General features: G+C 38.3%; 1 long non-coding RNA gene across 1 annotated transcript; it reads left to right on the top strand.

Annotated features, from left to right (window-relative positions):
• Positions 1–2,801: 2,801 nt before the first annotated feature.
• Positions 2,802–26,715, top strand: LOC144989198 (uncharacterized). Its single transcript, XR_013653343.1, has 3 exons — positions 2,802–3,538; positions 22,650–22,731; positions 26,135–26,715. It is a non-coding gene; the product is annotated as an uncharacterized LOC144989198 (long non-coding RNA).
• The last annotated feature ends 124 nt before the right edge of the window (positions 26,716–26,839 follow it).

Raw genomic sequence — 26,839 nt, 5'->3', positions numbered from 1 at the left:
TTACAGATCCATCATGATTCCTGTTTTTAACGCTAAAATGTGCTGTTTGGCAGTAAAGTTAATCTCAGGCTTCAGTGCAGAGATCAATGATGAACACACTTTGATCAAGAGATTGTACTGAGAAGATTAGCATGCCGAAACGGTGTCCTTCCTGTGATCAAACAAAGAGATTGTTCTATTTGTTGATAATTAAATCAGGATGACTATACACTCAAACAGGTTGTATCCACTTTTATTTAAATTTTAAAAAGCAAAGGGGAATTTGGACAAAAGCTAACTATGAATTAGCTGTTGGTGTTTTATTCCCTCCAGAAAAGACTTGGTTAAAAGATAAAAACATCTCTGATGGTTCTACTTGACCTAAAACAACAAACCTTCTTGTCTAATTGGATTCAGTGTTTTGACCCAGCTGCTGCTGGACAACTGTGTGTAAACACACGCCAACAACCTAATGAACGAACAGTCCGCTGATGAAATGCACGTCAAAAACTCTGCATCTGACACTACAACAAACCTTGACCAATTAAAGCGGCTTAATGAGGAGGCGCTGCAGCAGCACAGCCACCAAACCGCCTCTTTTCCTCTGAGAAATTTCTGTCAAGTTGACGTCGAAGTGATGTTTTAATGAGCGCTCCTGCATTTGCTTGCCACAGGCTTTCTAATTGGCTGGTGTACCTGCCATACACCTGTCAGGGGTCGCGACGGACAGAGATGAGCGACACGGCACGGTGGGGGTGGGTCAGCAGATGTGACCTCTTCTATCATAAAAGAACTGCTGGAACCCACATCTGAGAAGCATTTCTTCAGTCAGTCTGCAAAATACTTTGAAATATTACAGTATTTTCACATTTTAGGAGCTCAGAAAACAAAACATGAGCAACATGTGAGAGTGCCGGCTCCTTTAACACTTTAACACCGAACCGTCACGTCTTTGTCACAACTGCCCTCGTGTAGGTGCAGGTGGCCCACACTAAATTTAAGTGTGTTCCCCTTGCATGCCTGTTGACACGCTCCTTGTTTGCAGCCTGAATGTTAGACATTGGGAAATGAAACAATAAGCGTGTAGTTTATGTGGACATCCTGTGGGCATTTACAGATGACGAGCACACCCTGTGTATGTGCAACATTTGCACACCGACGGTAAACAACTAGAGCGCGTACCTCACTAATCACAGGGGTATAGCATAAGGGCACTGGACAACACCTGGCGTCATAAGTGAGTGAACTTACAATATCCTTACAAACAATTTACGATACACTTACCACAGGCTTGACAATGGTACGTTCCATTTATATGACGTCCCTTGAAGTGGCAGCCTGAGCCATCAGGGAACTTCAATACACACCCGGGCTCCCTTTAAGATGCAGGCTCACCTCTCTAAGACCCTCCTCGTGTCTGAACAACCCTAAAACCTGCAGCACCTTTACTGGTCAATCCTTGTAATGGGGTGCATGTGACCAAGGTATTAAATGCAATGTTTAAATCTCTTTTGACTACTGTGACTCATCGACCATTCGATTTGGAGAAAAGCAGTCTTGTGCTGAAATGCAACACTTTGAAGTGCTTACGCAATTGACGTAATTCAGATGATTCTGTCATGGAGAAAAATGGCTTTGGGCCTAATCGGTGCAAAGCCAATATTCACGTTAATTGCAGAAACAGTCAAAGAGTTAAGCTGCGTCAAAAAGAATGCGTTAATTATGTGTCACAGGCAACATTTCCGTTTTAAAGGGTCAAATTGTTGTTTTTATTTTAACGTCCTAAAGTGACTGAAAGCTGTAAGAATCGCAGCGCAGACCTTTGCAAAAGTTTGTCTATGGAGCTAAACGTTCTGCTGAGGTTTTCTGCACTCATCTGCAAATAGCACAAGGCTGTGTATGCGACTGACTTCTCAATGAGCCATCTTTCGTCAACAGATTAATCAGCTGTGGCTGGAAATGCATGAAGCCATTTTGGGGGCTGACAGATGGCCTTTGGTTAAGCGACTCTCCCTGCTGAGCGAGCCGCATGCACGTCTATCAGGCGGCATCGAAACGTCGATAAAATGAGGTCCGACTACAAATGACCACATTTAGCACTTCACTCGTCTGCCTTACCTATGCAGGCCAATGCTCCGGGGAACAGGGACAGGTGGGGGGGGGGCTCTTTGAAGGGCGCTCTGATTGAAAATGCGGATGACTTTGGACCTGTTTGCCTCATGAGGTGGCTAACGCTTCAAAGGAGAGGAGCTGCAGAGAGCTGCTCAGCAGGAGGCGACTGACAGGACCTAGTTCCTCTCACTTCTGATAAAAACCTGGGAAACCAGTTCCTCTGTGAAAGCGGGGGGAATTATCCTCATTAGGACGCCGTTTTTTGTTACACAAATCATTTAACTACCTTTTTATGAAAGAACAGGGTGGAACAAAACACGAAAAAAAGATCAGTCACTTTGAGGATCTGTTATTTTCAGCAGAGCACATCTGATCTCTTCCTTCTTTCTTGAGCTTTTGTTAATAAAACCATCTCAGGTTGTTGGATTTACTTTTTTCTGTTTGCTCTGATCGGAACACGTGTTTGAGGCTGCTAAGTAGTTGGAAAAAACTGAAATAAGGTGCTTTATGTGCATTTGTTTTATTAGATTAAAGCTGTTAAAACAGCTGAAATGAATAAACTTTTATGAATTTTGAGTAGAGATGTCAATTAGCTGATTTTATCTAAAAGAATTGTACGATGTTAATACGTTACCTCAAAAGGATTTGCAAAATGAATTCATATTTTTTGCTAGTTATTCATGCAAAAGCCTTTACTTAAGGACCCACTCTGATGAAAATAGAGTTTTTGGTGTTCCCTTTCCACCTCACTTTAAAAATCTCCTTTTTTATGTCTTTTTTGTCATGAAACCGTGAGAATTCAGAACTTTGTCTCCTCCTCTGGTCACCGGTGGTAGCCGTCTCCAGAGTTCCAGCCATACTACAACTCCCAGCAACCCTCAGCACACACTTCCTGGAAGCCGCACACCTGACTCTCATTCATTCATCAACCACAGCACTAAATGAAGCTCAGTGCAAAATAATGTTTGTGCCACTCTGCCTTCCTTACCAAGTGTTGTATTTGACCTGATCTTCTGACCCTGATTTTGTTTGCCTGCCTATCCTGACTACCAGCATACGAGCATGTGCTACTCTCTTCTCATCATCTTATGCCTGTTATTGATCCCTGCCTGCCTGACCCTGATTTAGCTTTGTAGACTTTTAGCTGAGCTAATAAACTTGCTGCATTTGGACCCAGCCGTCTGCCTGTTCTTGTGACACTAACACTGAGGAATCACTGATGATGGTTTAGTTATGCCCTCCATTCACTGAACTGGAATGACTCACAACTTAGTGGAGCTTTCCAGTTGTAGTCTTTTAAGACTGCTACAGCCTGCTTTTTTGTTAAGACTGATATCTCTGCTTGATCTCCTAATGATCACCTTAATCAGGTGTGTTCCACCATTCAAATGTCGCCAGAGCAAAAGCAGATGACTAACAAGCAGAACAGTGTACCTGACGCAAAAAGGTAAAACTTAACAGAAAACTTTACTTCCAAAGTTTTATGACATTATAGATGTAAATTTACAAAAGCATTAGAAAAATGTTTGTATCTGTTAATGAAGAAAGAGTAAATGTTTTTTGTGATCAGCAATTATGATTTTATGTTGTCATGACTGATTTACAGCAGTGCTGTTTCTTTTTTCTTTTCTTTTTTTTTAGGTTTTTCCATTTAAGTGTTTGCTCTTTTTGAGTGTTCTGGTTTAAACTCAGGTTTTGGGTGTTTGCTTAGTCTGTCTGCGGCTGGGAGTGCCACGTGACAGTTAAATAATGGTGTTTGGTTTAATGTCATGGGTCGAAAGTTTTCTACTGGTGTTTTATGATCCACAGGAGGTGAGATTTATTTGGTGTCAAATCCTACATTAGATAAAACTCCACCTGACATAAATAACTAGGCAGAAAATGACATTTGTTTTACTCATTGATCGAATCAAACAGTCCAAACGACAGGAAACACTTCAACAGCAGATGTGAGCAGAGCGTTCAGCTGTGATTCATTAACAAACCGACTTTAATAAAAACCGTGTAATCCTCTTAAATGAAGATGAATCAAAGGGCAGCTGGAGCTGAGATTTTATTAAGCCTCCAAATTCTGCTTCTGCTGAGTTACCTTTGATACTTTCAATCAGAACATGGACCTGGCTAAGTGCTGGACGTAGTATGTCTTACATATAAAAACTGTTTCTTTTGGGGAAAATGTGTTTATTTAACAGTAGTTTGTGTTGAAATTTGTGTTTTTAACAGCTTTCAATTTTGGTCACTGATTAAAAAGCAGCGTCTGCTGCAAAATTCAAGCACTCTTGAACTTAAGCATTCTCCGCAGTGACATTTTGAATTTCTTCAGTTAAACAGAATCATCCAGATCCTAAAGCTTTAAACTTGTCCCACACCATCCCACTGCCACCACCATGTTTGAATGTTCCTCCTAAATTTTTTTCTGAAATGTGGAGTTAATTTGATTATTGGAGCAGTGCGTATCAGTCCTTCCAGAAAGTTCCTCTTTTGTCTCATCAGGTTACAGAATGTGTGTTCTGAAATTCTGGGTTAAGGTTTTTTAAGGTTTAAGGTGTTTTTTTCTCCTTTGGCTCTCCCATGGATCTATTTTTGTCTACTCTTTTTCTTACTGAGTCATGAACTTTCATCATGGTTGAGTCAAATATGGCTTCCACTTCTTCATGTCGTCCTTTTTTTTAATTACCTCCTGGTTAATTCTTCTTTGTGTTTTTTGAGTCGTTTAGGTCCATCTGTGACAGACATTATTACTAACTAAAGCTCTCTTATTTTGGTAGATGATAGCTCTAAAAATTATAACAAAAGTGTTGTTTTTTGCTAAAATCATGCATTAATTCAGTTCAATTCAATTCAATTTTATTTGTATAGCCCAAATTCACAAAAACAGTGGTCTCTATTAATAAGCTTTATTGTTCCTAATTCACAGGGAAAAATAATTGCTTTTGGATTTTATTCTCTTTTTCTCTTTTTTAAACCAGACTATATTTTATCAATAAATCATTTATCGTTTGTCATTGGTTTTGCAGGAGAAGAGAAAGTGAAATGTGCTGATGTTTGACATTTAGTTAAACGTTTAAATCTGTTTATTTCTTGTTTCAGGATCGACTGGATGCCAGAATCAAAAAAGCTATTTTAATCTAAGGTTGATGTGCTACAAACTTTATTTTATTTAGAAAATAATTCCAACAGATTATTTTTATTATGAGCCAAAACCATGACACTCCAGTCATCTTTCGATTTTTTTAAAAATAGTTCCCAGTGGTCTTTTAATAATCATTATGCCATTTTTTTAGCCAGAACCATAGACATAGTTTCTGCAAAACGACAGTAGTTCATTAGAAATTTGCTTCTGAGTTTTGGACATTGATGCGAAGCAAAACCACACCCCCTTCCCCCTTCCCGTTACTGAGAGCTCTTTGTTTACATGCTGTCCTGATAGCTTGCAGCTCCTGGAACCTCCAACCTAACATTACTGGTGCAACAAAAATGGCGAGCAATACTGGATTTATCTAACCATACAGTGTAGAGTCAGATGGCAGCTCAAACGGATCCATTTGTGGATCCATTGTGGATCCATTTGTGGATGCATCAGCGTGGAGCAGAGCAGGGAGCTTGTGGCCCACCCAGTGTATTTCCTACATCACAAATAAGTTTGTGATGACTTTTTGTCTGCTCCTGAGTCACACCGATTTAAATAGTGAAATACTCAGAAATGAATTGCACGCCTAATTTTCTTTACGCATGTCGTCATAAAAATGCTACGTTAAAGAGACCAAAACCCCATTTTAATCGGAGTGAGTCTTTAACAGTTTGTATAATGTTTTGTTTTCTATTCTAACCTCTGCTACTGTGGATCTTGTTTCTAGTTAATGTTTTTTTTTAAAACGTTTGTTTTTGCTCACATTTTCCATAATGATAACTGGTTATATTTTTAGACACAAAGACGTAACTTTTCTGGTTGAAAAGTAAAAACACTTTTACACCTGCTGATTTACCAGCAGATCCTGTGATCAAGTTTTTGCTTGCTTAAGACTTTCAGTCTGAAGTTGATACATATTGAAGACTGAACCACTCATGGTTTATCTTTCTTACTGTGAATTTTCCGTGATGTTGGGATGTTCTTGATCCCTCATCAGACAGATTTGGATATCTTAACATCTTGCCATAATTACAGCTCACACTCCTCGACAGCAGAGGTTCAAAAAGAAATGTTCAGGCTGTTGCTTCCTGGAAAAGCTCTTGTGTGTCTGTTGTTGTGTCCTGATTGCAGGAGTGGAAGCAGATGCTATGACAGCCAGTCTGCCATCTGATGTCATCTGCAGTCTGCGGAGCCATAAATAAAACTCTTCACCTCGTCAGCTCTGTCAGATTCACGTTCATTCGCAGAGTGACATTCAAACATGATGAAGGCATAGCTCTAAGTAAGGCAGCCCGAACAAGAGTTGATATTAAGTGAAAATAACTGAATTATAATAACCTGCTAACTTATTTTTATGGAATTACAGACTTAATTTAACTGTCAATCTGAAAAATTTATGTTTTAAATATAAAATACTAAAAAAAAAATAATCATACTAAGCCTTTGCATCACCAAATTAAGAAAAAATAACAGAAAAGAGGAAAAAACAATCTTAAAGGTCTCAACTTTTTTATTTATGTTTGAAATAAACACGTATTGTATGGAATGTTAAACCCTGGTGCATCTGGGAAGACACCTCTATTTACATGCAAAGAGAGGTGGGCCGTCCCGCCATTGCTTCTGTAGTCCTATCAGTGCTGTCATCCTTCTTTTCTCTCACGCTCGTCACCTTGCTAAAGCTGCGTTCACACCAAACACAATTCTAGCCTCAGAGGCTTCCAGTTTCAATGTTAATTCAAGGTACAGACGCGATCAGACGTCATGTGACAAATATTTAGCAATAGGCACGGTCTGGGACTGTGACAGCAGAGCGTTTTAACACATCCAGTGGTAAACAATCTGAACTTTGGCAAAGAATGTGTGTTGTATCAACCAATCAGGGACTCAGCTTTGACACATGACCTGTTGACGACGTAATTAGCGGATGGAGTCCAACAACAAACATGACGGAAAATCTGATAGTTCTCCTCTGAGCTACATGATATTTTTCCTTGCATCCAGGAAATATTATTATTTTTTTTCTTATTTTTAATTTTTCCCTTCCTGGACAAACAGCAAGTCGTCAAACTTTTGTCACAGATCACGCTAGCGGGCGTCATTCAGATGCAGGTCCTGCAGTAGATGGTGAACCTCACCATACTGGGAGACTCTCTGAATGATCTCATGAACCCAAGCATGAAGGTGGGATTACTGATGCTTTTTTAGAACTCTACAAAATGAATAAACCTGATCTCTCAACATCATCCGAGTCTTCCTTGCAGTGTAAGTGAAATATTACTGTCAATGCTCCCACATAGCAATAAGTAGTTCCTCCCACATGCGCCTGGCGCGTTAAGTTTATGACCAGATTTTTGGACAAATGTCTAGCAGTAAATGTCCAAAAGATAGGCATCCAAAATTCGAATTGCCACACAAATCACGTTCGGTTTGAAGGTAGCATTCAGGCATCTCTCTGCGTTAGAGCTAGCTGTGCTCCTGCTAGTTAGCTACCGATCTAGTTAGCTACCGATCTTTTCTCCGCCAACTCAGGATTAGCTTAACTGTTCTTGTTGGTGTTAGTCAGTGTTCACCATGAGCACGAGGCCCATGAAAGCGAAGCAGAGGTATTCTGTTAACCCCTGTCCTCAGGGGTGCTGCTTCTTTGCATAAAAAGGAGCGGCATGAAGCCTGTCCCATATCCTTGGAGAGTGGAGAGCATTGACAGAGCCCCACGCCTTTGAGTTGTGTCACCTTTTGCCGCGCTCAACTTTGCAATGGTGTGTGAAGCTTGTGGAATAGGTGCTGGGAAAAACTTTTTGGCACAGCTGGACCCTTTTTTAGCCAAAGACCCGGTTCTGTCTGAATCCGACAGTTTTTTAATGGGAGTAGTCCTGGCCAAGGTCTGGTTTCTCACTTATGTACTGTCTGACAGCAAAAAAAATAATCTGCAGTGTTTCCATGGACACTAATGCATAAAAGTGATTCAAAATCAAGCTAAGGGGTGATCAACCAAAGCTAAACTTTTGTTCTCAGTTGTTGCAAATTTCTTCTGCAAAAAACATATCCACACATATAAGAGCAGTCTATGGTTTATTCAAGCAGAGAGCAGGAATTTATTCAGCTGCAGCTTTTTTTTTTTTTTTGTGAGGTTCAAAAAAAAAAAAAAAACTCTGCTTCTTCTCTCCATCATCTTATGAATACAAAACAGATCCTTCAGCCATCCTGAGCAGAACTGTGCTCCGGTCCAATTTTACTGCCCCGTTTTTGTCATTGTACACGTAGTGTGAATGCAGCTCAACCTATGTAGGTCAAGCAATGAGGATAAATACATGAAAGAAGCCTTTGATGTGTATTATATGCATAGATATATCGAACCTGCCTTGCATTCAGCCACTGCAAAGGTGTCAGATGAAAACAGAATGAAAAAAGAACTCCATCAACATCCAGGGAGCTCTCGACTATGAGATGCGAGAATGTGCTAAGAAATGATTACAGTGTTCAGAGAGCTGATTTAGATCAGGCAAATGAAAGATTCTTTATGCACAAAAATCCTCTTTATTCAGTTTGTCCTTCAAAAATATGGAAAAGACCCCATTTCCCAAAGTAAAATAACCACGTTTTACAAGTATCTCACTACAAGGATCCAAGAGAATCAAAAGTACCAGAGATATTTTCCATTTTTGTTTTTAATGACAGAAAAACAATAAGCATGTCTGAGTGGTTCATCCATGATTGCACATTTAATATCCACGGCAGCATTTTTAAAAGAAAAGGGAACAAGAGAAGTTGTTTTTAAACGCAGAATGAGGTGTTTTTGTTTGTGAGGAGTGCAGGCCGTTGTACGTCCCTGCAGAGCGGAATGTCTGCCACTCCAATGGACAGGGGTTCGGTTCCAAGGTAATCATTGTTTTTGGACAAGACATGCAACTCTATAGTGCTGATTTTTGTTACAGAAGTCTATAAGTTCTTTGGATAAAAGAGTTTGTTCAATGTTACACTGAAAACAACATGGAAACATGAGTTAAGTTAAGCGGATCTGAACAAAGTATTTGGTTTGGAACAAGGGAGTCCAGCTCCAAACATCATGAGCCAAAAGCCTTCCTTCTGTCCATGGTAGAAAAAAAATGTGTCTAAAGTGGTTGAGTTGGACATCCTTGGTTGAAACCCCTCCCTGATAGACTAGTAGCTGCAATAACACAAAATAACCCCAAAACAATGGCACTATTGGGTGCCATTCTTAAAATCTGTGCAATGACTTGACCTTGGTACAAAAACCACTTTTTCCATCCTGAGGGACAGATATACTTTTTATTTGGCCACAGAGCTGTTCAACCACACCTGTGGGAAAATAGGAAGAACCTTTAAACGAGTTAAAGCTATAAAATCACATTTTGCTGTAATTTTACACTTTGAACCTTAAAGGCGCCGTCCACAGAGCTCATGTTCACACTGATGACTTTCTTCATGGCTTAATGTTTTGCACCATGTGTATATGGTTACTAAAGGAAGTCATGTGTGAAGTTGTAATGTGTGTTTCCTTTAGCCTGAAGTGTTTTATAGATTTACCAGTTTTGTTTATGATGTGTATTTTAAACACAATGAGGTACATGGGACTTTATAACTTCTTTCACCAAAATAAAGCATAATATTGATTCAATAGTTAACTATATATGGAAGTACATATTTTTTAAAGTTAAGATAACTTTCTAACTGTGTGAATGAAGGACCTGCTCTGGCATTAGTGCAATTTAAAAAATAAAAATCAAATAAATTAAGAAAAAGATTTGATGCTCTATTAAAGCTCTCTGGCTCATCCACATGGTTCAACAGCTGGGCTCACTCAGAGGGGAGTAATTACTGGACTGAATGGATACAGACATTCGTTAAGCCTGAATTTGGTGTCAGAGGGCACTCAGTTGCTGCCTCACTGTTTACTCTCTGCCAAGGGTGTTGGATGTACAGTTGTGTAATGAAGATTGACGAGCAAGGCTTGGCTTCAATCTGGCTTTAGTCAAATCCCAACTGGGTAGACACTTGTTCATGTTTGAGATGCTTCATGTTTTAATAAATGAAAGATCTGAAACGTATCTGGGGTTTAAGAGTAGTTCTACCAAAAACATTCCTAAATTGTATTGTTTGAACTGAAGGAAATTGGTGACTTTTCAGGATGATGGACTGCCATAAACCTAACCTAACTGTCCTTTTGTTGTAAATACTTTTCAATACTCTGTGAACCCCCCAAGATATAATTCCAGGTACTGCCAGCTTAACTTGTTATCAACACATGTTATTTGCCGAAGATCCAGGTTAAACTCCAGCAATACAAAAATCTGTTCAACGTTGATTGAATGCAAAAATAGCCTTTGTTGTGACTGTAACAGTACAATTACAGGTACAAAAACGTTACTCTTTTTTAGGTGGGGAAAAAAGGGAGGGGAAAAAACATTCTGTACTACTGTCAATGGGGCAGTAGAGTACAGAAAAAGTGCACAAAGGGAACTTAAAAGTGGCGTCACTTGAATTAACGTGTGTACTGGTACAGTTGCATTTTTAGGTATTTTTAATTGAATTTTTTGTTTCCTATTGGAATATTTTAAACAAGGTTGAAGTTGGACTGAAGGAAATCATTAATTGAAATGAAGAAAACGTTGTTTTTTTAAAATATGAATTATGTTAAGTGTTTTACCATCAAATCTCATTCACTTGATTGTGTTGCTGATTTCTGTTATGCTGAAGTGTTTGATGGTCAGTATTGTTGTCATGTGGTTATTCAGTAGTAAAAATAGACTAAAAGCACCACAGCAGACCATTGCCACATAAACAAATCTCAAGAACTGATGAGTTTTGTTTCACCCTCTTTTGTGCGCATTTTATTTTTGTACACAACAGTAACACAAACATGTTACACAAGCTTATAAAAATTCTAAAATTTGATTCTAGTTTATTTTGAAAGTGATAGATTACTTTTGTGTCGGACTTAATTACAGTGTACGTCCTTCATCTTCTTAGAAGCTCGAACATGATTTAGCTCACTTTTATGCTGATGATACAAAAACACTTGACTGTTAAACTAAGTGAAGCAAACTGTAGTTTAGTCCCACATCCCAAGAATGAAGGTAATTGATTCATTTTCTTCTACTAAAAGCCCATCTGTAACTGAAGTTTTTTTGAACCTGAACTTTTTTTTATAACGGTATAAATATACGAGCGAGGTTTTGTGTACTTTTTATAGTACTGTTGTAAAAAGAACCTTGGTCAGATTTCAAAAACGGAATGTGCTGTCCAAAATAAATCTTGTCCCATTTCACGCTGCATATCTACAACTAAAAGCATTCTGTCCAAGAGTGACGCAGAGAAATTAATCCCTGCATAAGTTCATGACTCTAAAGTAGCACCTTCCAAAAGTGGGTTAAAATTTAATTTAGTAGGTGGAATTAAAAAAGAACACAAGCCAGGTTGTGGGAAGGAAAAACCTGTTAACAATAAAGTAATGGAGGAAATAGTGTAAGGATGAAAAGGAAGAAAAATGAGATGCAGCAAAGAAAAAACAATGCGATAAATTAAAATATGGCTTTGTGGTTATGAGTGGATGTGTTTAAACCAAGAAAACCTCTAAATGTACTCATCTAAAGAAAGGAAAAAAACTATTTCATTTCTTTTTTTTTCTGCACCAATAATTTTCTGGGTAAAACTTAATTAAACAAGAAGAAGAAAAAAACAGTACACAAAACACAAACATCAAAAAAGGAACTAAAGGATCATTAAGTAGAATAAAATTGGAGGGTCTGAAAATTACTTAGAGATATAAATAGGATTTAAAAATGTATTGTTAATATAATTGTACTTGTTTGTTATTTATTTGGATTGATCTTTGAGTTTTGTTTTATTGCTTTAATTGTTTTAATGTTTTGTCTGGTATTTTTCATTATCACATGAATAATTAAACCAATTAATGAATCAAGCATGAACAACTACTGCTTTTGAAAATATGAAGATATTTTTCACCCAAAGTAATTTCGACTTGTGGAAATTCTAATCAGCCGATTGCCTTAGAAATCTATCAGACATATTGGCTAATGATCAAAAAATAATTTAGAGCTCCGCATATGTTATTGTAGGACTAATATTTTAAAAAGTTTTATTACGGGATGATTTAAAAGCTAAGTCTCTATCTGTAAATTGGTTTCTCATTATGAAAAAACGCATTGAATACAGAAATTCCCAAGGCTGCTGAGCCAACCTTAGTGAACCCAAACCTTAACCATGATTAAAATCTGTCACTGTGCCTGAAATTGCTGCTGCTGTCTCTTCCACGGTTGATTAGAGGTAATGGAATGAAGGTTCTTCACCTTGTATGTGCTGCTGCTGACTTTTATCTTTGTCTTGGTCGCCTAAACAAAAAAAAAGGCACACGGCACATGACCTAACGGCGGTGAACACGGTCAGGATGGGACACCTGGGCCCCCTAGAGCCTCAGGGGTATGAATCATCAGGAACAGCTGCCTGCTGGAACTGCAAATCCAAAACTCCTCCACCATCCATTTCAGCTTATTTAGTATTCACTGGGACTCTGAGCCTTTTACACACGAAAACACATACATGCACACCAGACTCGTTTCTTCATGTCTCTTTGGGATGCAGTCCATGCTGGCTGTTTGCTCATGAGGATGCTAAAAGCATTATTGGCTGTTTTTTTTTTTTTTTTCTGTATGCAAAGTTTCAGTGTGGCATTTGGCAAAGAGATATGCTGGTGCAGCATGACATTATGAAAGCCCTGACATTTTGGTCCATAATGTTGCATGTGCTGTTTTGCATCAGAATTTTTTGTAGTGCCATGAATCGACAGATTCAAACCAAAGGAGTGGTTATTTAAAAACGTGTAATTTGTTAGGATGTTAGGATGTCTTGTTTCCCATAACTCTGTAACAACACAGCCTTATCACATCACCACTGTAGATTAATAAAAAATAAACAGTGTTTAAGTATTCATGGCAAAAGATGAGGGAAAACAAAGATAGAAAATGTTTGCAGTGATTTAGTTTAAAGTTGTTTAATGTTTCCTAATTTACTTGAAAATATTGCTAGACAAATGCTAAACCAGTCAAGTATTAACTATTGGTAACTTTACCCAAAAACATGTTAACTTATCAGCTTTAGCTTTAGTTGACATTCATACGACTGCTGTAACTCTTTAACCATTTACACAATTAATGAAATTTCAAGCAGAGAAAAGCAGCCTGGCAGTGAAAAACAATTGAGATTCTGTGCTGTAACATTGAGCTGTATAAATAAAACTGAATTTAATTTAACTGAATATGCAACACTTTACGGTAGTGAAAACCAAATATGCAAAGATGCTTTTTTCTCAGCATCAGAATTAGCTGATTCCCATTGATCACACCAAACGGTCAAATAGCTAAGGAAGGTCAAATAGTGTGTGTCATTTAGCTGTTTGCTGGTGTAGGTACCATAACCGTTCGGCCTGGAACTTCCGTTCGGGGTCCTTTCGACTGAAGGTAACGTCACACTACGGTAACCCCACTTGGACAAACTACGTTGCGTGGAAATCTGCTCGGGCTTTACAAATTTTCATTTCACGTACAGAAGTTCCAGGCCGAACCGTTATGGTACCTACACCGGCGACACCTCCAGTGTTAAAGGCTTAATTCCTCCTTTCTTTAACAAAGCAGAACAAATTTAAAATAAAACGGCTCACATGACACTAAAGCTACATCAATGTAGCAACCTCAGCTTCAGCAAAGCAACTTTTGTTGCCATATAGTGTTTGACGATGTGAACCAGAATGACAAATGTGAATCCTGGTAAAGGTTGATTTACATTTACTGTTTAAGAGAACTGGACTGAGTATCCCCTCCCCTCTCACAATCCAAACGGGAAGTACCCGCTGGTCCCAAAAAGCCTAAATCTCACAGCCTGCGTTCAAATTCCCGCCCTAAGCCCTAACTACTAATAAACTATATAGTGCGAGATTATGTAGTGCCCTGGCTTTTAAAAGCAATTTGGACATCATTCGGACACTTTTTTTTATCTTAAACTGTGAATATGACATCATCGATTTCACAAAATGAAAATCTCATTGATATGAGCATTTTGCTATGACCATTTATGAATCCACTGTGTTCTAAAGATAAAAACGTTGATGTTTTATTTAAAAAATACATTAAAATAAATTTCCTTTGCAAAATTTTCAAAAACGCATAGATTGTGATCTTTATTCGCCAATCTAGTGAGCATTTATGCACACTGGTTTTTCGCAGAGACTTCTGGGAAATTTCTAGGACACTCGAATTTGGGATTGTAGATTTGGACAGCACCTAAAAATGGTGAACAGGCTATCTACCGGTAGTGCACTATGTGGCGAGTACATTCATTTCAGTGGAACCGATAGCAAGTCTTTTTCTACTGGTGACGTCACACTGACTCGGTCCAGCTTTCACATACAGTCAATGCCTATTTATGAGAAATTGGCAGAATCATGAGGCAAACCTGACCCACTTAAAAAATCAAAAACAAAACAAAAAAAGAAACTGCCCAAAATGTTGCACTAACTTCCAGTGCTAGCAAATGGTTCCACTGGTTTCATTTTATTCAAATCTCCAGTTAAGTCAAAGAAATTCCAACCTTTATGGAGCAGAGGAAATCTCCCCTGAATAAAGCAGAAGCAACCGGACAGGTCTCACTTAAGACCCAGTTTCCATAACTATACAAAATAAACCCATATGAAGTGTGGATCCCTGCATGGGTCCAAAGAGCGGCACCCATTTGTTTACTTCAGTGAGGTCATCTCCCTCACCTCATTAAATGGCACGTCAGCTCATCTTCTCTGAGGTGGCAGGAGGTCGCTTACAAATAAGACGTCTGAGACAAAAGGCGACCTTCATCTCTGCGGCATGAACCGTAACCCCTAGCAGATGATGGATGGGGAGCCACTTTCAGGGTTTATTGACGTGGGATGTGGTTCACGATGAGGCTAAAGGGCAGTCTGTTGGTGATCATCCTTTCTGTGCCAGATGAAGTCACTTTTCTGAAATGGCTCTCTGTGCTTCAACTGCAGCAGCTGATAGTCTGCCAAGAAGCTCATTATGTAAGTGTCTGTGTGAAAGACCTGAGAGCTGTAAAGAAACTTGTTTGTGAAAGAAAGTACTTTCTCTGTCAATTCAAAGGTTTTATGTATCAGAAAATGAGTACAAATTAAAGAAAACAATTCACTGCTTTCTTTTCTAGGAATTAAAATGAGATAAAAATACAACCAGCATTGGAAAAACAACAAAAATATATCCAGCTTTATTGTTTCCAAGATTTAAGTAGACATTTACTGCTTTGGAGAATTCAGCCTTATCAGCACATCAAGAAGAAAGATTTGCAATGATCCTAGAAAAGCATCTCTGACTCTGCAGGCTTCAGTTAATTGGCAGGATGAATGTAAATTGACTAAACTGGGATTGTTTGGAAGGCTTTCTAGCTTAAAAACCCCTTAAGTAAAAATAATTTCCATAAATAATTTCCAAAAATACCTATCCATCTTCAGAGCCTGCAGAATCCCTTTTGAGGTCACGGGAGCACTGGAGCCAACCCAGCTACTGTTGGGCGAAGGCAGGATACACCTTGAACAGGTCGCCAGTCTATGGCAGGACCACAAAACCACACACTAGACATGCACACATAGGGCAATTTAGAGATACCAATGAAACTATGAAGTACGCCTACAAAATTAATCGCAAATTTATCATTGTCGCGATATCAAACTGTGCAATATGCATTTCGCAAAAATTGCGATAAATGGTTACCTTAAATGTGCTAAAACAATCTGATGGCGGTTTGACCTTTTAAACAAATTAAATAAATCAATTTATGCATTTAACCAAACTGATGGAACCCTTATATGATAAATGCTCATCTTTTATTTAGACGAGGGTCATTTGGAAGTCATGTTGACTCCTATTGAAATTAAACTGATGCAGTGAAATAGAATTGATGTTGTTTTGCTATTTGTTCATGTATCGCAAGTTATGTCTTCATTGCGATGTTGATCACTAATATCGCAAATCATAAGTTTTCCTCATAACGTGAAGCCCTGCTATGAAGCATGTTTGTTGGCTGTTCCAGAAACCTCAGAGAAAATCCACAGATGCACGAGGAGAGCCTGCAAACTCCATACAGAAAGAACCCTGCTGGGATTCAAACCTTCTCACAGTAAAGCAAGAGCACTGACCACTGCAGTTGCTATGCAGCCTTATATGAAAACCACAATGCATATTTGATCTTTTGGGTAAAAGCTAACATTTGTGAATTCCAACTACCAAACTACTGAAAACTACCGAACTTGTTTTGTCTCATCAGTACACAAAATATTTGGCCAAATCTTTTATGGATAATCCAGAGATTACATGAGATGAGTCTTTCTGTTATCTGTTTTTTAAAATGTTTCTCATAAATCATAACATTTGGCTGTAATTTTGTCAAATTAGGTCTTTTTTTATTTTTAATGTTCGGTCTTTTTTAACCTCCTGAATGACCTTTTGTTGTTTTCTTGGAATCATTTTGCTCCATTCATCACTATTGGGAAGGTTCTCTGTGCTCTTTATGGTCATGTAAATGATTATTCTTTCCTTTGTGCTTCTCTGAAGTCCTAAAGGTGCTAAATGTCTTTGTCATCCTTTCAGACTGGAACATGTCACATTTGTTGTCAATCTGTAGCTATTTTTCTGTGGGATCATGGGATCATGATTTGCTTATGTATGAAAAATTACAACTTTTTCAGTTCTTGTGCTTTACTGCCCTCTCTGGTGGATGCAGATGATCAGCCTCTGTGATTTTGTTTAGCTGAATGTTTTTCGAGACTAAGAATGATTAGATTTCATTCATGCTGATCCTCATGAACTGAAATGATGTGAGAATTTGACACAAACAGTTGGTTATGGTTATTCTCTGAAGCAAGGCCTTGTCTGGAACAGAAAATAAGCACATATTTGGCAGTCTGCAAACCCTACATAATGTTCTTTTCCTACTTGGATGCAGAATCGTCTTCATCCGCGACGCAAAACATTTATCCCAGCTATGATCAATTCCTGCTTTGAAAATTACCAGTTTATGCGGGATCATATTTTTGGAACGGTGTAATTTCTGATCTGACAGTCAGCCGGAGGACAGCTCACTTTGCAAAGTACAAGAGGAACAGTCTGATGCTTCATTTACAGACAAGCATTCAAGCATAGCTCAGTTTCATTTCAGCCTGTCATTGTGCTGCTCATGCGTTTTAATTAGGATTGCGCTGAAAGCGACCGTCAATCAGCTGTGCTACCAAACAGTCTTTAGATATCTCCTTTGCAGTGAGAAGCTCACACTGGCTCAGCAAAAAGCAAGGTAGGGATTGTGTTTGAATTGATACAGAATAGCTATCCTGCATCAAACTAACTAAAAAATGCCTCTTACATATACTGTTGGTGTCAAAGCCAAGCAGGAACAGGAGGAGCCTTCACAACGCACGAATGAGCTGATTTAAATACGCGTGCAGAGATAATAGCAGTGTACTCCTCTGTATAACAAGGACATGTTGGCTGTTTGCTCCTGCAGCCTCAAGTGTTTATCTCCTCTGTCGCCGTGTCACCCTATTCATCATCCAGCGATGAACTTGTTTGCACGCAGCAGCCAAGGATGGGCTGCGTTTCATTACATGCAAATGATTTCACCGTGTAACCCGACTGTAATCCTTTATTATTGCTGTTATCACCTGCAGGGAATGTTCAGGAATCACCAGTGAGATTATCACATGGGGAACAGAGGGTGGGAACTGCTCCCCAAATATTAGAAAACAGTCTGGATGTTATTATGTAAATCCTGCACAGGGAGATGGTCACTGCCTCAAGTCACTTCAGCAGCCAGCGTTTGGCTTTGCACTAACAGGACCAGGAAAGTTATGTTTTTATTTTGCCAAATATAATGACTTCTTTGTAGTTATATTTTGAATAAAAACAGAGGATCTTTGAAAACATTAACGATCAATAGTAGCTAGATTATTAATATAATAGCTTTGGCACACACAAGAAGAATTTTTTTATGAAATATTAGTTATTTTTGCAGCTCATTTTCCTACCCAAAGGGAAGACTCAATCTCTGAGTCTCCGCCTTTCGCTCCTTGTGGGTGCCACCCATTTCATGACATGAACCTAGAGCCGCCCTCAGTAGCGTGTCTGAGTTTCGCCTACGAAAACAAACAACATTGAAACATTTGCAAAGATAGATGTGCATATTGTGCATATAAAATGAAGCATTTTGCAGACTCTTCCTGGAAGGGGCTGTTCTTCACTTTGTGATGTCACAAAGTGAAGAACCCAATTGTTTTCTTGGATGGGGAGGGGCTTGTGCATTTTGGTGTTTTTAACATGTTCTTGTAGCATTTTTCTCATGATGGAGGACATGTATAGAGAAAGTTAAGATTAAAATTGTGTTTGAGTATTTCTTTAGCCAAATCAAAAGAATATCTGCCATTTGAAAAAGCTTGCAGTTGTTCCATACAATCGGCAGGCCACAAGTTCCCTGCTCTGCTCCATTCTGATGCATCCACCTGTCGACAAATAGATCCATGAGCGTCTTGGTTTTCCTCGTCCAACATTTGGCTAAAAGCTGTACAGCGGGATCATTCGGATGTTGCTCACCGTTTTTGTTGCACCACTAATCTTTGCAAGGAGATGTGAGGGGCTGTGAAGGGCGGAGAGTGTAAACAAAAGATTGATGGGACATCAGCGCAGGCCTACTCCCCAGTGAGAGTCCTACACACAAATGTCAAACTCCTGTCGTTCTGCAGAAACTATGTCCTAGAAAATGACAGTTTTTTCCAGTTTTGCCTTAAAACAGCATCTTTCACGCAGTTTGAGCAAAAAGCAGTTTTGCACAAAGAAACCTTACAGTTTCAACTCTAGACTGCTCTGGTGGATCTGCTGCAGCTCTTTAATTTAAAATAAAAGTCTCGAAAGGTTTTGGCTCCAGTTCATTGCGACATTTAAAGATCATTTTTGAAAAACAAAAATTGACAAAACCAGTGAATATCATAATGATTTATCTCTATAAAATGTGACAGTGGTGGTATTTTTTTAACTAGGATTTTTGATGCCAGATTATAAAGACTATCGGTTTAAGTGGGATTTGATTAGATTGTGACCATACAGGCAATATTTAACCTCACAATCTAACAATACTGACATTTTAACTGTGAATTTAGAATTATTTAAATATATTTTCCCATATGGACTAGGTCAATTATATACCCATGCAAAGCAAACATGTTAAATTCTCATGTTTTTATTGTCCCTACCTGTAATCAGTACCTTCCAGTTGATGGTTTTTAGTCTGCATGAATTCACGCCTAACTTCTGAAATTATTGCAACAAAAGCCAATCAGTTTTCCAGTGCTTTGTTTAATAAGTGCTTCAGTTATCTCTATAAAACGGAAAAGTCATTTTAAAAGCCACTTTAGCGCTAAACTTTGGTCATATTTCTAAGTACTTGGTAGATAAAGGACAAGTAAAACCGAACCCTTCACCTTCCAACGCTGAAAATAAAAGAGTAGACGAGTGTTTGTAGTTTTGAGGAGAATGGGTCAACAATGCTATAATCTTGACGGTAAAAAGAATAAAATCTTTTTGTAACCTTGAACAAGAAAAGGTAAGGGCTCACAGATGAATATGTGTTTTTGTTGCATAAGGTAAAAGTTAGGCTTTTTTGCACTAAAGGTATCAGCCCCAACTCTAAAACTTTCAAAATTAAAAAAGTATGTTTTTTTATATTATTTATCTCCATTAATCACAATCTGTAGATTAAATTTGTATTATTAAAACAACACTGCTTATCAGGGAGATGAAACAAGGATTTGGAATGTTTTTGTGTTTTTTTTTTTGTTTGTTTTTTTTTTTTCTTTTTCAAATTACATTTTTTAGCAAGTGTTTAGCAGAGAAAGCCATTCAAATGGTCTGAAAAAAGTGTTCCTTTCAGACAATTTCTGTTGATTTTTTTTTTCAGAATAGAAAAAAAAAACTACTGCTGCTTAGTAATAATTGGAGTACTCATTCAGCATTTCACTCATTTTAATGTTGAATGACCTTGAGTTTCCTCAGATGTTTACAGTGCATAAAAATATTTTTAGGCTCACCCAGTTTCTCACATTCTCCTATCTGCTTTTTAAAGAAACAGAATAAAGTCATTTTCCTTTTTACAATCACATATCATAAGTATTGTACTGGAGTATTGTACTTTAATCACATTCCTCAGCCTTTTTTTCTATGATTCATTTTTAATTTGCATATTTCGTGTCTTTTATAATCCTGGTTCACAATTTTCAGGTGTAACTAAATGGAGCCAAGCTAACGGAGAGTCATCAAAACCTTTAGTACTCAATTATAAGATTTCACCAAGATAGATCATGTTTCTTATTCAACAGACATTTAGACAGTACACTCTAAGATGTTAGAGTGTTGTTCTCCCTAAGTACCTCTGGTCTATGGGTGTTGTAGGGCTGTCTTGGATGACACACCTCAGTGTCATCCCATGATGGTTCAATACAGTACCCCTTGACAGGAAGGCTAGGTTTGCAGACCCCCTCCTTTACATAGGGGGGGCCAAAGAGTGCCCTCCAATTAAGCTGACAGTCAAACTTCTGATTGAAGAGGAACTGTTCTTTTTTTTTTTTTTTTTTCTGGCTATTTGACTGGAAGGCTCTCAACTATGGCACCCAAGTGGGATAAAAGCAATTCTGACATTTAGGATCTTGTCACAACAAGAAGGATGGGTTTTAATTAATAATTTCTCTATGGCATTGCTGCGTCAATATTCTGCCATTTGATGGGATCTGTGGAAGTTTATGAGAAAGTTGAATGTCAAATCAGAATTGACGTTCATCTTAAAGAAGGTTGAACAGAAGGTTTGTCCTGGCAGGACCACTCCAATCCACCCAGACTAGGACCAAAACCACAAATTGTCCACATGCTGCTGATAAGGCTTTGGTTCTGTAGAGCTCAGCTTAGGGGTTGTTTTTTTATTCATTCTAAGATGACCAACCTGGTCTTTTCAGTTTCCAGATTTTAGTTTAAACTGCAGCAGCAACTGCTTTTTTTTTTTTAACTGCATCTTTGTATGTATTTGATCCAGCAGACCAATGTTTAAAATGACAGAAAATCTTAATTAAACTATTTATAAAGTTGAACAAAAGCTTACCAAGTAAAATCTAATGATTTCATAAAATTTCCTAAAATACTTGTTTGTTAACAGTGAAATAATATAGACTTGTGTAGTTCCACATTTTGTTGTGTGATTGTTGTTTGGCAGTTAGAATAGACACTTTAACAGTGTTCGGTAATGGGGGATAAAAAAAAAGAGAAGAAGCCAGTAAGCAAAATTGCAGACACCATCCATTTCCATATTGGCTCTGCAGGGCTTGGCGCCGCTATGACAATATCTCCATTTGGAGAGATGGAAAGTGTGTTGCTTCCACGTTATTAACTTCTGCAGGTCTGAGATCAGCATTCGGAGGCTGAGAGTAATGCCGGCTGACATCTCGTTAATGCATATTCCTGTGGTACCAGCAGCTTTCCTCACTCTGCCAAGGTCACTTGACCTTACTGCTATCCAAAAGTATTAAAAAACCATTTGTTACAATTATACTAAATGAATGTGGGCAGAGGAATCCAGCAGAAGGTGGTATGAAGAAGAGTTTAGCAAAGCACACTAGGGTGATCACTGCATGTGGAACGTCCAATAACATCATCGATGCAAATGATGATGGTAAAATCTTCCCTGAAGAGGAATTTGTGGAGATGATGCTGTTTGTGTATGAGCAGGTCCTGACATGTTCTAAAGGAAAGAGGATGCTCTGAGAAGGTTGTTCTACCCTTATTGCTGTGGTTTCTCTTTTTGCTTTGTCTTTGTATTCTGTGAATGAATGAAAGAAGCTTATCATCGTTATGTCAATGATATTTCCAGAACACAGGATGGTGTGTATGTGTGTGTGTGTGTGTGTGCGTGTGTGTGTGTGTGTGTGTTTAACTATACTGGTCAAGGCCCTGATTAAAAGTGAGAGCTTAAGCCCTCTTGTGTTGAACAGAACCTTTTGTAACATAGTGAGTTTGAAAAATAAAATACAACAAAAACTAGGGTTGAGTTATTCTAAATGTGTAATCCATAGGCAAAATGGTTGTTCCATACATAGGAAAAAAACAGGGTAAATGGAAACACAGTATGTGGCCACAACCGCAGATTTGCATCATGATTCGCATAGTTTCAGGATTTGAAATAAAAATGGACATAAAGTCCCGCTCCGATCATCTTTGAGCTCTTTTAAAAGCTTTTTAGTGGCCTCTTAATTCTTATGATGTTAGTAGCCCAAATTAAAAATGAAAAACTTGTGTTGGTTCATCAGAAATTTGCCTCTGAATTTCAGGTGGGAATGTTGGCGCGGAGCAACCCCAGTCCCCCCTTCCCGTCACCAATCTGTTTACACGCCCAACGGTGCAACAAAAATGGCAAGTAATATGAAAACAGCAAAAACACAGCTTTCATTGGAGTGATAGCATAATAGCATAAACACAAGCTTTTACATGTATTTGGAAAAATAACTCTTTGATTATTTGTCATTGAAAATGAAAGGTGTTTTTTTACTAAACCCTGGGCTTGAGTTCTCATTGCTTCCAGAAAATTATGAAGATGAATATTAATTTTAAATGTGGAGGTCAAACCATTTAGCATGTCCTCCATAGAAAGTGATAGAAAGTGGGATGGAAGTTTTCAGAAAAGCAAAAACACCCATCGTGTTGAAGGATCCCTGTCATAGGTGGATAGTCAAGACGTGATGTTATCAGAGACAAGCTGACGGATACAGAAGTGTCTTTTTCCAGCCCGTGATCTCAGACAATAGACTTTTAGTTCATCTTTGGATTGACGTGGATTTAATTGCTGTTTCTCACAGAAAGACCAAAAGATTTGTGAACTTCTCCATCAAAATTACATCCTGCTAATCTCTCAATCAGACAATGATCTGGTTCAAGATACTATTTGATACCTCACTCAATTATGGCATTAGTTTGTGAATTTTATCAAATAAGGAATTTTTATACAAGTCTGCACACTTTAAATTTGCATTAACATAAAATGTTATATTCTCGGTTAAAAAAAGAAAATCTGAGTTAAAACACCAGAATGTGCACAGAAATCTATCATTATTTAGGATACAATATTTAGGATACAATATTTATTTTACATAAATTTGTTTAAAAATACATTAAATTCAATACATGAGATGGATTTTTTTCTCTGTTTCCTGAAGCTAAGCTTTATATTGTTGGTTGCTCTCGTTATAAATTGAATTTTAAAATCATTACAACTGGCAAACTTTTAATATTGGTTAAGAAAAAACTACTGTCAAGAAACTGATGACCAACAGCTCTAAAGTGTCAGTTTGGGAACTGACACATTTTTTCCTCCTGTGAACTTTTGTGAACTTACTCCACGATATTTTACCAAAGTTCTTGTCATTTTGTCAGCTGAAGTTAAAATAGACCTTCAAAAGTTTTTTATAAAAACTTTAACATCAATCAAACTGTCCTCCTGTAGCAGCAGAGTCTTAAAGGAAGTCCTTATAAATCAGGCAGTTGCTCCTTATCAACCTAAACCAAAGAACAAAGCCTGTCCCTATAGGTGATTACGTTCGTATTTAATCATCTATTTCTATGTAAAGATGAAAGCATAGTGGGGGAAAAAAAGGTTGCCAAGAACATTTTGAAAATTTTATCTTGTCTGGAAAATACGATGAAACCTCCGATGTTTCTTTTGAACCTACCACCTCCACAGAGGCTGCTGATGCTCCTACCCATCCCTTCTCACATGACACAAACATTATTTAACTCCTGCTCCTGTTGTGATGCCAAACAGAAGAGATGACTAGGAAAATGACTGGCAGCTTTTTTTAGTATTTCCAAATGTATTAAACCCAAAAAATAACAAGAAACGAGTGATGCAAACACAATGGTCAAATATACAGAAGACATGGCTGCATAAACGGATTATGAAGTGTCTTTTAGATGGAGACATGCTTGACTCTTGAGAGGACAGGAGAGGAACTATTACAGCAATTTTTCATCCTGCAGGCAGTCCAGACATTAACCTTTCAAATTGCCTGACATTCCGAGCATTCATCACCTGATAAACACATCCTCTCTTCTCGGCATCAGTTGGCTGTCTTTCTCTGACAAATCTGGGCCCTCAGGTATTCAAAAGTGTGATTGAGGTGGAGAGACTCTTTAGACCAAGGAGAAGAAGGTCATGTAGTCTTCTGAAGGCTTACTGAAAGTCTCTCAGAGTGAATTCATTCCCAACCACCTCTCCAGATGTTCAGCTCAAAGGTACACGCTGTGTTTCAATAAAATCCACACTTCTCTGAATGCATAGAACAGCAGGCCGGTGTTCCTGAATCTGACCTTTATGGCTGTTCTTTTTCGGGGGGGGGGTCATTGTAACTCAGAATTGCAAAAATTATTCCGTATTTGTGAGTTTAAGCTGTTTTTAAACAAATGTGCAGAACAATCCTGCCTCCATAAGAATATTAATGCTCAGTTTTCTCAACTTGGTCACCTAAGAGCTGATACTGGGTCAGGTGGTTTTATGGGGAAAGAGCCTAATTTAAGCTCTAGCTTCCATTTTGAACTCAGAATATCAAGAAAGCGTCTTCAGGTTGGGACCATTGACGGTAAATGAGAACTGGACTAAGTGATCCCTCCCCCCTCACGTTCCAAACGGGAAGTACCCACTGGCTCCAAGTAACCAAAATTCCATGGACTTCTGCAGCAAAACAAACAGCTCCCACTCAGTCATTCTATTTGTCAGAATGCTGCTGACAAATGCTACCTTTTTTTAAAGTTTCTTGATAATTCTATTATTTTTTGGTAGTGCATGTTCTTTAAGCTATGAACCAGCCAATCGGATGCCTCTGTAAAAGTGGGTGGAGCCTGCTGGCCTCCACGTCTGACAGCACACTTTCAAGTGTTTCAAATGTGGCCTTCCAGCAAACTCACCCCTGAGTGGCGAGAGTGGTTGCCATAGAAATGTGGAATCAGATCTACTCCGCTAGTCACTGTTTACTGACAACATCTGGCTTCAACATGGCTACATCTGCACTGCCAAAAAAAGGTTACTGAATTGACTTTATTTCATTGGAGTTGGAAGTAATTATGGGTGATGTCACACTCACATACAGTAATGGCTGGGACTAACTACCAACAAAAAAATAAGTCTTTAAAAAAGCAAACATTTCTCAGCAAAGCTACAGAAGTTCATGGTTTCTGACAGAAAAAAAGCATGTATGTGGAGAACACAAGAGAGCCAAGAACAGAGCCCTGTGGTACAGCACTTTTAAGCTTTTATTTGGGACAACTTATTGTGCAGCTAATACAACACACACAAGAGAGATACAAGAGGTTTGGAGGGTTTAAATGTATAAACCTGTTGCTTTCAACAAATGTGAAATCTGAACTTAGACCGTTTTAGATGTAAGGGAGTTGCTGACTCTAGCAGCTCCAATGTGTTGATGAAATGTGACTGTATATGGCTTCTCTGCACATATGCAGTCAGTGTTTTAGGAACATTTTCTTATCAATGGGGGATTAAATTAAAGGGTCCAGGTTTTTTTTTGCTGAAGTGCTTCTGCTTTTGGCCGGCTTTTAGGATGAAGGATGTGCACCTGATTCTGCAGTATATGGGCTGAAGAAATCAATAAAAATTACATAAAAAAATGAATAGAAACAAGATAATACTAAAAAAAAAAAAAAAGATTCTTTGTTTTTTTGTTTTTCTATTAAAGGGGAATCTGTAAGCATTTTTATAGTGAGCCACATAATATTTAATGACCAATTGGTCTGCTTTTCCTTTTTTCAGGGTCCCTCAGCAGTTCCGGACTACAAGAACCAGATTATTTTTCCAAATCTTTCTTATTTCCTCTGAGCGAAAATGTGAAAATCTTACCACATACTCAAAAACTCACCAGGATTTGCACGCAAGTGGGAAACAAAAAGCTTTTGTTTGAGCAATCTTGACGAAAATCCACCCACATTCTGCCAGCTTGAGTCTACAACACCCAGTGAGGTTTTATTGACCTTTCACCTTGGGCAGAGGCCGCCATCTTAAATTAAGTTGAAATCAGTATCAGCTACAAATGTAAAGTCCTCCTATAGGCCTCTAAGTGACATGGCTCATACAGGGTGGGGAGAGGCAACAGACCAGGTGTGTAAAATGCTGGACAGGGATGCAGCAGCTGCTCAGCAAGTGAGGCCGGGTCAAGAGAGGGAGAGGGTGCCGGCGAGCCATACAACTGAGCTTTTATTTGTTTGATAAATCAACTATGAAGTCATTTTTTGTATCTGGTTCCACCATCATGCTTGTGTAATCATATCTGTTATGGATCACAAAAATGGATTGCGTAGATTTTGTTTGAACACATTAATAAAAGCCTGTAAACAGACAAGACATGTCCCATCGGCTCAGTGTTGTCATGGTTTCCTTTGCACTGCTGGAACTCTTCGTTTACAGAGTCGCAGAATTATTGATTCTGTATTTTTTGGCTCATTGCACCTACGATGTGGG

This window comes from Oryzias latipes, chromosome 22, assembly GCF_053564925.1.
Source record: "Oryzias latipes strain Hd-rR chromosome 22, Olatipes_Hd-rR_3.1".
Classification (NCBI taxonomy): Eukaryota; Metazoa; Chordata; class Actinopteri; order Beloniformes; family Adrianichthyidae; genus Oryzias; species Oryzias latipes.
This window is presented reverse-complemented; position numbering and strand designations above follow the sequence as displayed.